General features: G+C 47.2%; 1 protein-coding gene and 1 non-coding gene across 2 annotated transcripts in view; both read left to right on the top strand.

The window, feature by feature from the left end:
- The window catches only part of LOC135400186 (calcium-activated chloride channel regulator 1-like), a 456140-nt gene that overhangs the window by 76079 nt on the left and 367827 nt on the right, over positions 1-12234 (top strand). The window lies entirely within an intron of this gene.
- Trnaa-ggc (transfer RNA alanine (anticodon GGC)) lies at positions 3446-3518 on the top strand. The gene has a single exon. It is a non-coding gene; the product is annotated as a tRNA-Ala (tRNA).

The following is a 12234-nucleotide window of genomic DNA, read 5'->3' as shown; positions in this document are numbered from 1 at the left end:
GAGCTGGACTGGCCTAGGGGGTTCGAAGATGAGACGGGCATGTGCGGATTCGAACCAATCTTCACCAATGATGAAGGGAAGAACATTATGTTCCAAAACGGCAGCTTCGACGATACCCGTAATAGTACCGATCGCTACCTTCAGCAAGGCTGTGCCTGCTGGGAGTACTGTGCTACCTCCAACGACAGCGAGTGGCGGCATAGTCCAAGGATTCAGCATGTGACCAGGGACTAGAGATTTCGAGATCAGGGTGATCTTTGATCCTGAATCTGGGAAGGCTTCACATTCTCCAATTCCCGTGACACTGGCAGTAAAAAATGGGCATTGCAATTGTGATCCCTCCAAGGCCATCGGAGTGCTGTGCAAAGAGGGTTGTGACGTTGTTGCCGGGCTTGGGGTGCTTACTGACGAAGGCGCCGAAGAGCGGCTGCTGCGGCACTTTGACGCTAGATGACCAAGCTTTTTACACTTGTACCATACTGCTTGTGACAGGTCTTGACCACTGCGAAAAGCTGGTGCACCGTACTGGGCTGAAATAGCTTGGTACCTGGCTTCCTGCTGGTCTGCTGGCAAGTCCGCTATGCGAGGACGAGAATGTGCTGATGCAACTGCTGACGGTTGGGAAACTGACGCTTGTGTTGATGGTTCCGATGGCTTAGTTGTCCGAGGCGACTGTGTGGCAGGCTTCTGTTGTGCAGATGTCGACGATGAGGGACTTGCGTTGTTTTGCTGATAAGCACATTTGTCGAGACTGCAACAGGTCGTGATAAAGCCTTTGACCGTTTGTGGCCTGTTGGCTGCTAGGGCTGCGGAGATGTGTTGCTCACGTATACCTTGAAGCAAGTAGTCAATTTTTTGCGCGTCACTGAGAGTGACAGGACAGCGTTCAATGACCCGTAGCTTCGCAAAAGCGTACTGATGGAGAGACTGACCATGTTCCTGAGTCACTTTCATGACTTGGTTTTGCCACTCGATCAGGGTCAAGTCCGGAGAAAACGTTTCTTGAAGAGCTGCGCTCCATTTTGTCCAAGTGTCAAACTGGCTTCCAAACGCGAGGTGCCAATTACGAGCAGCGCCTTTGAGCTTGCTTGCGGCAATCAGGCGGGTCGTAGCGTCCTCCCAACACGCAAGTTGCTGGACACGGCGAACATCCTCCAACCACATTTTAACATTTTGCTTCCGTGAGTCTTCGAACTGTGGTATGGACGATGACAGATCCGGCAGCGTACTTAGAGTTGTCGTCGGGCGTGGTATATGCTGAAGCAAAGCTGACAGGTTTTGTAGCGTGGCGGGGTCCAATTGTACCGCGGGGGCACCTGTGCTGGTTGAAGACGTCTGTTCGAGAGGCGGAGACGCTTCACGTCGCGCATTAATATTTGTCATCAAACGTTGCACGAGTTCATCCTTCGGACCGGCACTGTCCAATTGCCGTGCTTCCAGTTCTTCTCTGAGAAGTTCTACACTGAAGCGCGACATTGTAGCAGCGTCTAACTGCTCCCAAACAATACCTTGCATGGCGTTGAAACGGCGGGGCTTGGCGTGTAGATCAAATGCTTGGAAAGGCGATGATAAGGCTATCAAAAGGGCTTGCTGTTGTGGCTGAATGGCTGGCTAAGGCTCATGGTCGACTGCGCCAAATATGAGTTGAGGCAGGGGAACAGTTTACTTTAACAATTTACTTAAAGAGTACATATGGCTCGTGCTTAATACCTCGAGGCCGAGACGCTAACTGATTCTCTCCTCGGCCGTCCGGAAACCTGAGAGCGCGCTAAGAGCGACCACAGGTGTTCAAAATACCGGATGCCTGTCGGCTCGCGTTATCTGATCCTTGCGTGCCGATTCTGTGTGCGTCTGTGTGAGCTATTTGGCTGAGTCCGTCGGGTTGTATAATCTCACACTACCAAGAGAGTGCACCGTAAACTCACCTTTGCTTTGTGGGGGTACAGTCGGCCAAAGACCGAACACTAGATGCACTTCCAAACACTTAAAACTTCACGGAGCGTCTCATGCGTCTACGAGGAAAGAATTTCGCGGGCTTCCTGTTAGCGGCTCAGGTGACAATGCTGTATTGCTCCGCGCTGCGCACTCGCTGACGGCGAGACGCCGGCGTCCTTGAGCCTGCCACATTCATCCGAGCAAAAAGTTAGGCCCGAATATTGCGATATCACTGTCGGATCGTTCAAAAACGGTAAATATGTGATTCGCTGAAGACATGAATCGTCTTCCATATTTCTGCTAGCATAATCGTGACGTGGTCTGAACAAAATATTTCATTTTCAGCGATATTGCTCTACTCATTCCTGGAAAAGACGACGGGATAGCAACGGTTCATGTACCGCTACGGAATTGGAGCAGCAATGAAAAAGAGAAGCTCTGGTTCCGTGGGCGACGTTCCGTAAATTTACGGTCTTTTTTAACAGTGTAGCCAGCACTGTGCAGGCAGCGGATCATATGGAATGCGCTCCACTGAACGGATCTTAATGTCGGTCTCCTGTTTGAACTAAAAGACACATGCCCGACACGCAGCGATGAAGGACTGAATGAAGGACAGGTCTTCAGCCGTAGGTGATCATGACAGTGCTGGTGCAGTGCATTTTGGTACACCATACCAACTGAACAACCCTGCACTCTTAAAAATGAGTTTCACCGCATAGCACGCTCGTATCCAACCATCATCCTGAATGACAACGTTCTCAGGGGCAAGAACGTTGCAATTCGGGATGATAGTTGCATATAGGAGCGAGCTATGTGGTGAAACTCGTTTTTAAGAATGTACTTTCATTTGGTTGCACATCGCTCATTCGCTAACAGCTTACAACCGATGAATGCAGCGTAACGTTTTCTTCTCTTTCTTTTTTTGTGACCAACGTCTCTGCCTAACATTCTTTACATATCCTCCCTCGTAACTGCGAACTTTTTTTTCTGCTACGTTCTTCCGATGTTATCGATACAAGAACACGATTTTTTTTTTCGTGCAAATCCCATAAAAGTGGCCAGAGGAGTATGATGATGAATGCCGTAAATGGGTATTTCTGACATCCGACGGGATCTGGCACTGACAGAAGGATTCCTCCTCTACTGTGTAAACATAGGCTGCAGGGGCCTATTATTATCCTGTCAAACAGTCGTACGTCGCCTGGGACGTTTAGAATACGGCTTAACTCTGTTATCGGAAGGGAGTTGACGAGAAAGGCAATGAGCAGAAGTGTCTTGACAGCGTAGGCTGAACACAAATAGTGAGTACGGCACTCTGGCAAAATGCGTCAACTCCACGAAAATAGTCTATCATAAAAGTAAGCGATAAAATAGCGGCTGCTGAAGGATAGTCGCGTTCCCCATTCACCTACTCAAGCGACACACGTAAGTATTGAACATGAAAACTGATGTTCTGAGGCTGGAACGACATAGACTGGACAAACACATACAAAGCCGTGTACAAACACGTGTTAGCTTAGCTCAATTGGTAGAGCCCTGGACCGGCAATCCAGAAGATGTGGGTTCGAGTCCTACAGCTAGCTAACCTTTTCAGTGACTTTCATCTTTCACACGTAAGTGTGGCGAACACCAGGCTGTCCACAAGAAACGTAATAAATTTTAAGTTTTTGATTCCGGAGTAAAACTGAATAACTAAAACATTTCTGCAAACACGCCAGACGCACGTTCGTGCTTGGTTTATGTTGCTACGCCCGACTGGTTGCGCACCGATCTTGGATTCTCCCATGATTTGTTGAAAACGAGAGGCGTACATATTTTGTGACACATATGCGATTGCGTTAATAAACCTCTACCCGACAAACGTCATCATGAGGTTGGTAGACAGACCGAAACCGAAACAGATCGGAAAGGGAGAGCTGGTTTCCAGGAATGGGCAGTTGTTCGCTGAAAGAAAAGTAGGACCGAAGGTCGCGTCCCTTTCAGAGACCATCGTAATCCCCTCAAGACCGCGGCTTTCGGGCGCGACTTTGTTCGCCACTAGCTTTGAACGTAGTTCGACTCTACCAAACTCGTGGCGCTGTCGAACGCTATGACGTCATTTGTTTACAAACAGGTAGAGGTCTATTGTCACAAGAGAAAGCGCACGCACGCGTTTTCCGCAAGGCAGGAGAGACAACGGTAACATTCTGTGTTTCCGCGAGCCAAGTGCAGGTTTGTCGATTCATGCGTGTGAGCTGCCGTTTCTTCTTTACATTCCCGCTACCACGATTAGCTATACTTTTATTGGGGGTGTGGGAATAACATTTTCTTCATATGGGAAAGTTGGGAAGAGCCAGGAAGTAGCGGAACTCTTCGGATGATGAATGAGCCTCTTCCTACTTGTATTTTCTTTGTCCACGCAAATGCAGGCTACGGCGATCGACTTCCAAGGTGAAAAATAGATATTTAGAGGTCATGCAAAACTCTGTCACTCTGCTGACACTGGGCTGCGACGTTTATTATTGGTGAATAGGTCCCTCCAAAACAAAAATCAGTGCGATAGGATTGTCCCCGTGTATGACAGACTGTAATTAATTTAAAAATCGCGATGTGAGGCGGAGCAGAAAGTTGTTTGTTTGTTTGTTTTACGTATCGGACTATTTTTAACAGAACTTCACGGAAGGGCCGAAATACAGTCTTACTCGCAACGGTATTTGATTCTGTTAAGATTTTACTCATAAATAAATCGCAAGTTAATTAGAATTTATCCATGCTAAACTCGGGTAGCTTCAGAAGAATAAGGGAGATATACAGGGTGTTTCACGGAAATCCCCCGGATGAATAATTCGTGAACAGGTGGCACCATCGAAGAAATTTCTTTTTGGTAAAGATCCTTGGGACATCGACCATGAACTGAGTAGTGAGTGGCTCATTTGCATACGCTCACTAATTAAATAAACATGCTAACTTTCAACTTTTACTTCGCACGCTTACGGAACCTCTGTTTTACGCATCGGGACCTTCAGCAAAAAATATTCCAAGAAGAAACACGCATCTACACTTACTGATTTTTCTTGGTAATTAATTGGTTTCGGTTTACATATTTCTTGCGCGGAGCAGTGCGCCAATACGCTCTTTGGGTCAGTTATCCGGCCGTCAATTTCGTGTACGTCCGCCTGGTTGACACACGGGGGTGACGGAAGTAAGGAACAGCCGCAAGAGACGCTTTGGTATTCTTTCTCAAAGCGACTGGTAAGCAGCGCTGGCGGTTCTGTCGTTCCGTAGATGAGATAGCGTGCTCTTATAATGGATTATGACGAATGCGCCTCGAGCGCTGTGAACTAGTGGGGTACACTCTTAAAAATTAGCTACACCACATAGCACGCTCCTAGCCAATCATCATCCCGAATTGCCATTCAGCATGCGCGTAGCGCCAGCAAGCGTGTAACTTGTAAAATTCCCAAAGAGCATTGAATTCAATGCTCCCTCACAGGTTGAGACGCTACGCGCATGCTCATTGGCCATTGGTGTCGATGATCATTGAAAACTTACCGTCAATGAGGGGTGTTGCGCGGGCCAAGCAGGTTAATTACCTTACAAGTAAAGTATGTACATATTGTCTACATGTTTGGGCATTGTGCTGAACGCGTCTAAAGCTTTATAAAGCCATCGTTAGCGGTCAATTTTTGGAAAGAATTATTCACCTCGCGTCAACAGCAGTGGAAAATATACTCAGCTTGCTGATTTCTGATGTGTACCAGACGTACACGTACCGCTTCGTATGTACCTGGTGATGCATGCATACCCCAGTACACCAAAGTGCCAGAAAGCGCGTGCTTACGCGAAATTACCAGATCTATACATGAGTGCACACTCTAGAAACCGCGCGATTTGAATACCATATTCTCGCGCATTATGCGGCACTTACGTGGGAGACCAGCTCCTCGGAAGACAGCTGGTTTTACAGGGTACATCTCATACGTGAGAGACAAAAATAGCTGGGAGATATGGGGTACCCCGCTAGAATACGTTACGCTATGCAGACGACGTTGATATGCCCCAGCATCGCTGTGCTTGTGATTATCATCTACATCATTGTTATCGTCACGGTCTCAATCGTATGCAGGCACGTTCCATTATTTATAGTCGACTAATAAACATCGTTTCCCACCAGTGAATGTTTTTCTTTTTTTAAATTCCTTTTTGTTTTTTTCGTTTCCGTTTCCTCTTCCCAGTTCGACATACAGCAAGTGTCGTCGTCATCATTTATTGTTGTTGTTCCACCTTGCGTTGAACTGATCAGCTTGTGTATTACGTTGAGAATAAATTTTTCCTTAGCAACTGATCTTTTCACTTTTTCTTTCTTCCCATATAAACACTCAAACATGTATCCCCATGTTACCATTCTCTAATGAATCCCCATCCCATGCGCTGCCTCACAATACCTCTAAAAATATGCCCGATGTATGATATCAACGAACAGTGCACACATTCTACCGTTACTCACTTTATAAGAATCAGTTTGCAATCATAAAGAATACATTCGCGCAAGACGCTCTTTCTTTTCGTCCCGACATCGTGCGCGTCGCTGCATGTAGTCGTTATGAAGGATGATTACAAAGAAACGCTGCCGTACTCGTCAAGAACACACTTTGACTCCCATGTCCCTCGCGCGACAAATAGAAGCGCGGGGTAAATCAGCTGAACCGATGCAGCTCGACTAACGGAGCTCAACGTAACTCTAAAAGCAACTCAATAGGTTTCGAAGTAAGAAAGGTTGTACCCACGCACACGTACTTACTACTTACAGCACCTATAGTAATGAACAACCGCCTTACCGGACACAGAACCGACACGTCCAACAAACTCCCCAAAGCAGTCGCCGAACACTTTAACGTTCCTGGTCACAATTTTGACAACATTAAACTATATATTCTAGAAACCGGGTTTAGATCCACACGTGACAGACGTGATAGGGAGTCCTATCTCATATACAAGTTCAACGCTCTTCACCCGTCCGGTATCAACAAATCACAAGGCACCCTAGAAACACTTCACAAATAAAATATGTTTTTCCCATCTACCTCCATTATCATCTGTTATGTTCTGCATGGCCACTGCTTTCTGCTCTCTTTATTGCATGCCACAACTTTGTATTACAAATATATATTAAAAAAAAAAAAAATTTGCTCGTTCTGGAATTTTCCCCACGTAACCACTAACCTCCTTATCTTTCGCTATGCTTGCGAATTCTTGCCTGTTGTCCCGTTTCGTCCACGTGTTCGTGAACCTTCCATTTTTCTGCAACCGGTCTGTAGCCTAGATCACTACGTTCACATAATCCCCTCCACACTCTAACAAAGCAGCCATTCACTCCCGCCGTAAAAACCCGTACGGACCTTTCTTCCCTCCGGGCTGTTGACCCACAATTCGCATGAACCTTTAAACACGTCACACCTAACCCTTTAAATACCATGCCAATGATGAGGACGGTGCCCAGAAGAAGAACAGTCTCTGTTCGAAATATCGGCGGCTTCTGTCCTGAGGCAACTCCCTTCCTACATCTCTACCGGTTCGCTGGATTTCTACCCATCTACTATAGTAAAACAGTTCTATAAGCAGTCCTTATTGCAGCCAAGCATTATTATATGGAAATGAAATGCCGAAGTTGCGTGTCCGGAATTCTCAGCCCATGAACGAGAAAGAAAGCTTGCGTTCCGTCTACACAATCCATATTGCAGGAAAGCTTGTGTCGTAGACAGTCGTTGTTTGTTCAGGAGTATTTCCAAATCAACGAGCAAGAAAAATTATGATGTTTTTGGTCTGTTTCTTCTAGACTCCTCTGCTTTTTATTATGTTTCGCACGATTTATAGAAAACACGCTTATTTTTCGCACATTGGTTTAGCAAACGTTCGTGCGGTATCATGGTTTTGGAGTTTTGGGCTCACGTTCAATATAGTACGTCCATTCTCGCAAATTCTACAAGATCAGAAAATTGCTGACAGCATGCAAGAAAGCAGTTGCAAGATGCATAGGTATTGTACATGTAGACGACGGAACCGGAGCTGGTGCTCAGAACCCCAGTAACGTTTGAGGCAGACTACGCCCACAAGTCTGTTTTCTACGCGTATCATTCGGAGATTGCAGCATGGGAAGTGGTCAGCGCACACAACCGGCGTAAAAGTCCGTGGATGAACGGGCAGAGGGGGGGGGGGGGATATACGTTTATTTCAGAAAGGTCAGCCTGACCGAAGGTCGGTTTGCTATCCCTAAATCAAAATATATCACAAAGAAAAAGTAAAACCAAGTATAAGATGATGAGGGTGGCGTGATGTGTAGATGACATGAAAGGCCAACTAGTTCACATAAGCGAGCACTGTAAATCGACTGTTATTTTTTTTATTACTCTAATCAGTAAACAATACAAGAAAGAGGTGACATTTTCTTGAGATTGAGGAACACACAATACGAAGAGGACAACTAAGAGACGTGGATTGGATTTGATTTGATTTTAAGAAAAAAATAAAATTGAAGTTTTGTCTTCACTTGTGTGAGGCCTGCAACTCCACATCACTCGTACCAGCTACTCTGGTAACAAAAAAGCTCCTGGAATGATGGTGCTAATAAAGAGGATCATGATGGCGATGATGATAATTGGAGGTGGTGGTTGATTCCGACAGAAAACAATTACAAACCAACACTGAGTTGTTAAGGAGCACGCAAACAGTCGAACAGCAAAACCCGCACTCACAAAACACTCCTAGGCTCAAAACTTGGTGTCTGCGCCAATGACCCAGAAACTTTTCACTACGGCGGAGAACGGCCGGTGTCTGACACAGCGATGCCAGGGCCCAAGTACTTTTCTGCTGCCAGCAAGCGAGGACAAGAGGAAACGTTACCTCTTTCTGCAGTACACCAGCTCGCTTTGGACCATTCTAATTTGCTCACCGTAATCCAAGAAAATACACTCTCGTAACAGCTAGTTTTAGTAGATCGGAGGAGGCTCGCAGGAACGGCTCCGAAAATTATCAGAATAATCTGTGGCTTTACGTTGCGAGAACGAGCGACGCCGCAGTGGTCGCTCTGTGGATTAATTTTGTCCGCCTGAGGATTCCTAAAAAGAACTAAAATCTCAGCACACTGCTCACCGTATTTAACGTCCCTCGCGGGAGACGGATTGCCTAAGCAAGTTGTACGCTGCTACCAGGTTGTTGGCGTCCTCGGCCGCGATCTAGCTCGCAAACTTGGGCTCAGTAAACGAATCACCTGATCCACCGGGGCCGGTTCCGAAAACACCATACACACTTAAAACAGAGCCTTGCCGTTGTCGGCCTCACTTATGTGGGCTGCGTCACGACTGTAGCCAGGATGAGATGAGATGATGTGATAACAGAGGAAGGAATGATGACGGCCGAAAGTTAAGATCCAGAGCAGTCAGTGCCAGAATTGGTGAGAAGTCCGAGCAGTACTTGAGCTTGAGGCTTTGAGCGAGGCCAGATTCCTGGAGAATGCAGACGAGGCTACAAATCTTGGAGTGTCTTTCCGTGAAAGAGCCTCTGGGATGTAGTACATCGTCCACCGTACAATCCGTGCAATGGCCAAGGTATTTCTCCTGCACCGCAGCATATGCACAGCAATGAAGCAGGATGTGTTCGATAGTTTCAATTTCAATTTGATGACAATGTAAGCAGTTTGCGTTGTCGAGAGAGCCAATCTTGAATAATTGCGATTTAATGAAAGCTCTTCTTGTTCGCAAACTGAAGAGCAGAGTTTGTGTAGTGCGGGAAAGTCCTTTCAACGGGAGATCGAGTCGATGATTTTCCAGGATGTCCCGGATCCCAGGGTGCTGCATAAGAACTATCTCATTGATGACCAACTTTCTGTCGCTGCCTCCTGAGGTTGGCAAACTATAGGGCTAGTGCTCTGGTGTGCAGTGGTGTGGTCCGCTTTTTCGTTGGCACTAATGCCGACGTGGGAGGGGATCCATTGCAGGTAGATGTCTCCACCGATTGACTTGTGTTGGGCACATAATGTTCTGATACACCGGGCTAGAATGCTATTGCATGTGGGATTCATCACAATTTGGAGAGCGCTACCAGAGTCCGTGAGGATGACAGCTCAGCCGTCGTAGAGCATATTGGGTATTGAACTGTTTTTCCTTTTCCATGCCACATTTAATGATGGTATATAAAAGGAGGAAGCAGCGCTCCTACACTCTGCGTCAACGGAGCCGTCTGTGAACACCAGAGTGTGAGCGTGAAAAGTGTGACTAATTAGGACCTCAGCAACTGCCTTGACTTCACGTTGCCGACGCTGCCGCAGCGGCCGCTCACCACCAGGGCAAGTGTGTCCCGATTGTTCTCCCAAGGGGGGACAGACGGTCCCTTCTTCGTGACTGGGCTGCCTCCTCATCCGTCGAACAATGGCGTCGGGATGTCCCGGCCAGTACCATACTGGGAATTGTAGACCCAACATTCTCGTGTCGCTTACCGACATCTCTACCGCGCGTCATTAAGTCCCTCCTACATCGCTTACGGCTGAATGTTGCCTTTTCGCCGTACTACCGTTACCAGATAGGGTGTGCCAGTAGTCCCTTGTGCCCGGAGTGTGGTGTGCCAGCGACCGCGGACCATGTGATCATCGCATGTGCCACTTATAGGAGGGAGCGTCACTTGTTGGCAGACGACCTTGCGCGGATTGACAGCCGACCGCTTGACCTCAGACTCATTTTGGGACCATGGGACATACGAAAGCAGATGTCCGTCTTACGACCCTTCATCAAATTCCTGCAAACTACCGGTCTGATCGACTCTCTCTAAAACCCTGTCAGCGTCGTCAGCATCATCCTCATCACCATCCTCTCATTTTTCCCCAATAGCAATGGGGTAGCATTCTGCTCAATGAGCGGAAGTCATCCCCATATCATCGTCATCGTGTATCTCCCCCCCCCCCCCCCCTTGACTTCCAGTGAGCTGGATTCGCCCTTCTTTCTTAACCAAGGATTGTGCAACGAGATGTTGGGCATTACCTCACGCCATGGAGTAGCAGGTCGTGGGATACATTCGTCGTACGGTAGGGGCAATTGGCGTACGACCTAGCCAGGCGGCCCAGGGACGTGGTGAGGTTGCCTTGAATACCGGTGACCGGCTAATGAAAGAGCTCGCCGTTGCCGGCCTCACACAGGTGAACTTCACCACATAGCACGCTCCTAGCCAACCATCATTCCGAGTGACATTGTTCTTTTCCCTGATTTGCGGAAAACCGTAGGCATACCCATTTCTGTGGCATTATGCCGTTTATAATTGGCAAAAAAATGGCGTACGCCCCCCCGTTTTCATCAAATCAAGATAGAGAACGTTGTCATTCGGGATGATGGTTGGCTAGGAGCCTGCCATGCGGTGAACTTCATTTTTAAGTGTGCAGTGCACAGAAAACCATTAGCACCTTTATCACTGTTGATTTGTTGAAAACGGGAGGCGTACGCCTTTTTTGTGTCACTTATGCAGTAATGTTGACTGTCACACACTCTAAAAATAGAGCATCACCGCATAGCACGGTCCTAGCCAACATCATCCCGAATGACAACGTTCTATCCCTTGATTTGTTGAAAAGGGGGGGGGGGGCGTACGCCATTTTTGTGCCACTTATGAACTGCATAATGCCCGCCGTTTTCAGCAAATCAGGGGAAAGAACTATGTCACTCGGGATTATTGTTGGCTAGGAGTGTCCTATGCGGTGAAGTGGATTTTTTTTTAAAGTGCAACAAGGCGTACTCATCTAGCTTTCCAAAAATGAACTGTAATGAAGGTATCATTATGTGCACTGGTTGGCCTTCAGCGTGCTATGCGGTGAAGTTCGGTTTTAAGAGTGTAGGCCAATCCCGCCATTCCTCTGACATCCCATTGGAGATACACGTACGCTCTTAAAAATGAACTTCACCGCATAGCACGCTCCTAGCCAACCATCATCTCGAATGACATCGTTCTCTCCCCCCCCCCTTGATTTGTTGAAAACGGGAGGCGTGCGCCATTTTTGTGACAATTATGAACTGCACAAGTGCCACAAAAATGGCGTATGCCCCCCGTTTTCAACATATCAGGGGGAAAGAACGATGTCATTCAATATGATGGTTGGCTAGGAGCGTGCTATGTGGTGAAGTTCGTTTTTAAGAGCATCACCTTTCACTAGCACCAGCATCACCACCACCACCTCAGTTTTAGGAGTGTAGAAGAAAAACTTCGAAACATTGCTGTTGACAGCTTCTTTAATCGTGTCGTTTTCGCACACCACATTCCGATCTCCTCACTAATGACGATTTG

The sequence above is a fragment of the Ornithodoros turicata genome, chromosome 7, assembly GCF_037126465.1.
Source record: "Ornithodoros turicata isolate Travis chromosome 7, ASM3712646v1, whole genome shotgun sequence".
Lineage (NCBI taxonomy): Eukaryota > Metazoa > Arthropoda > Arachnida > Ixodida > Argasidae > Ornithodoros > Ornithodoros turicata.
This window is presented reverse-complemented; position numbering and strand designations above follow the sequence as displayed.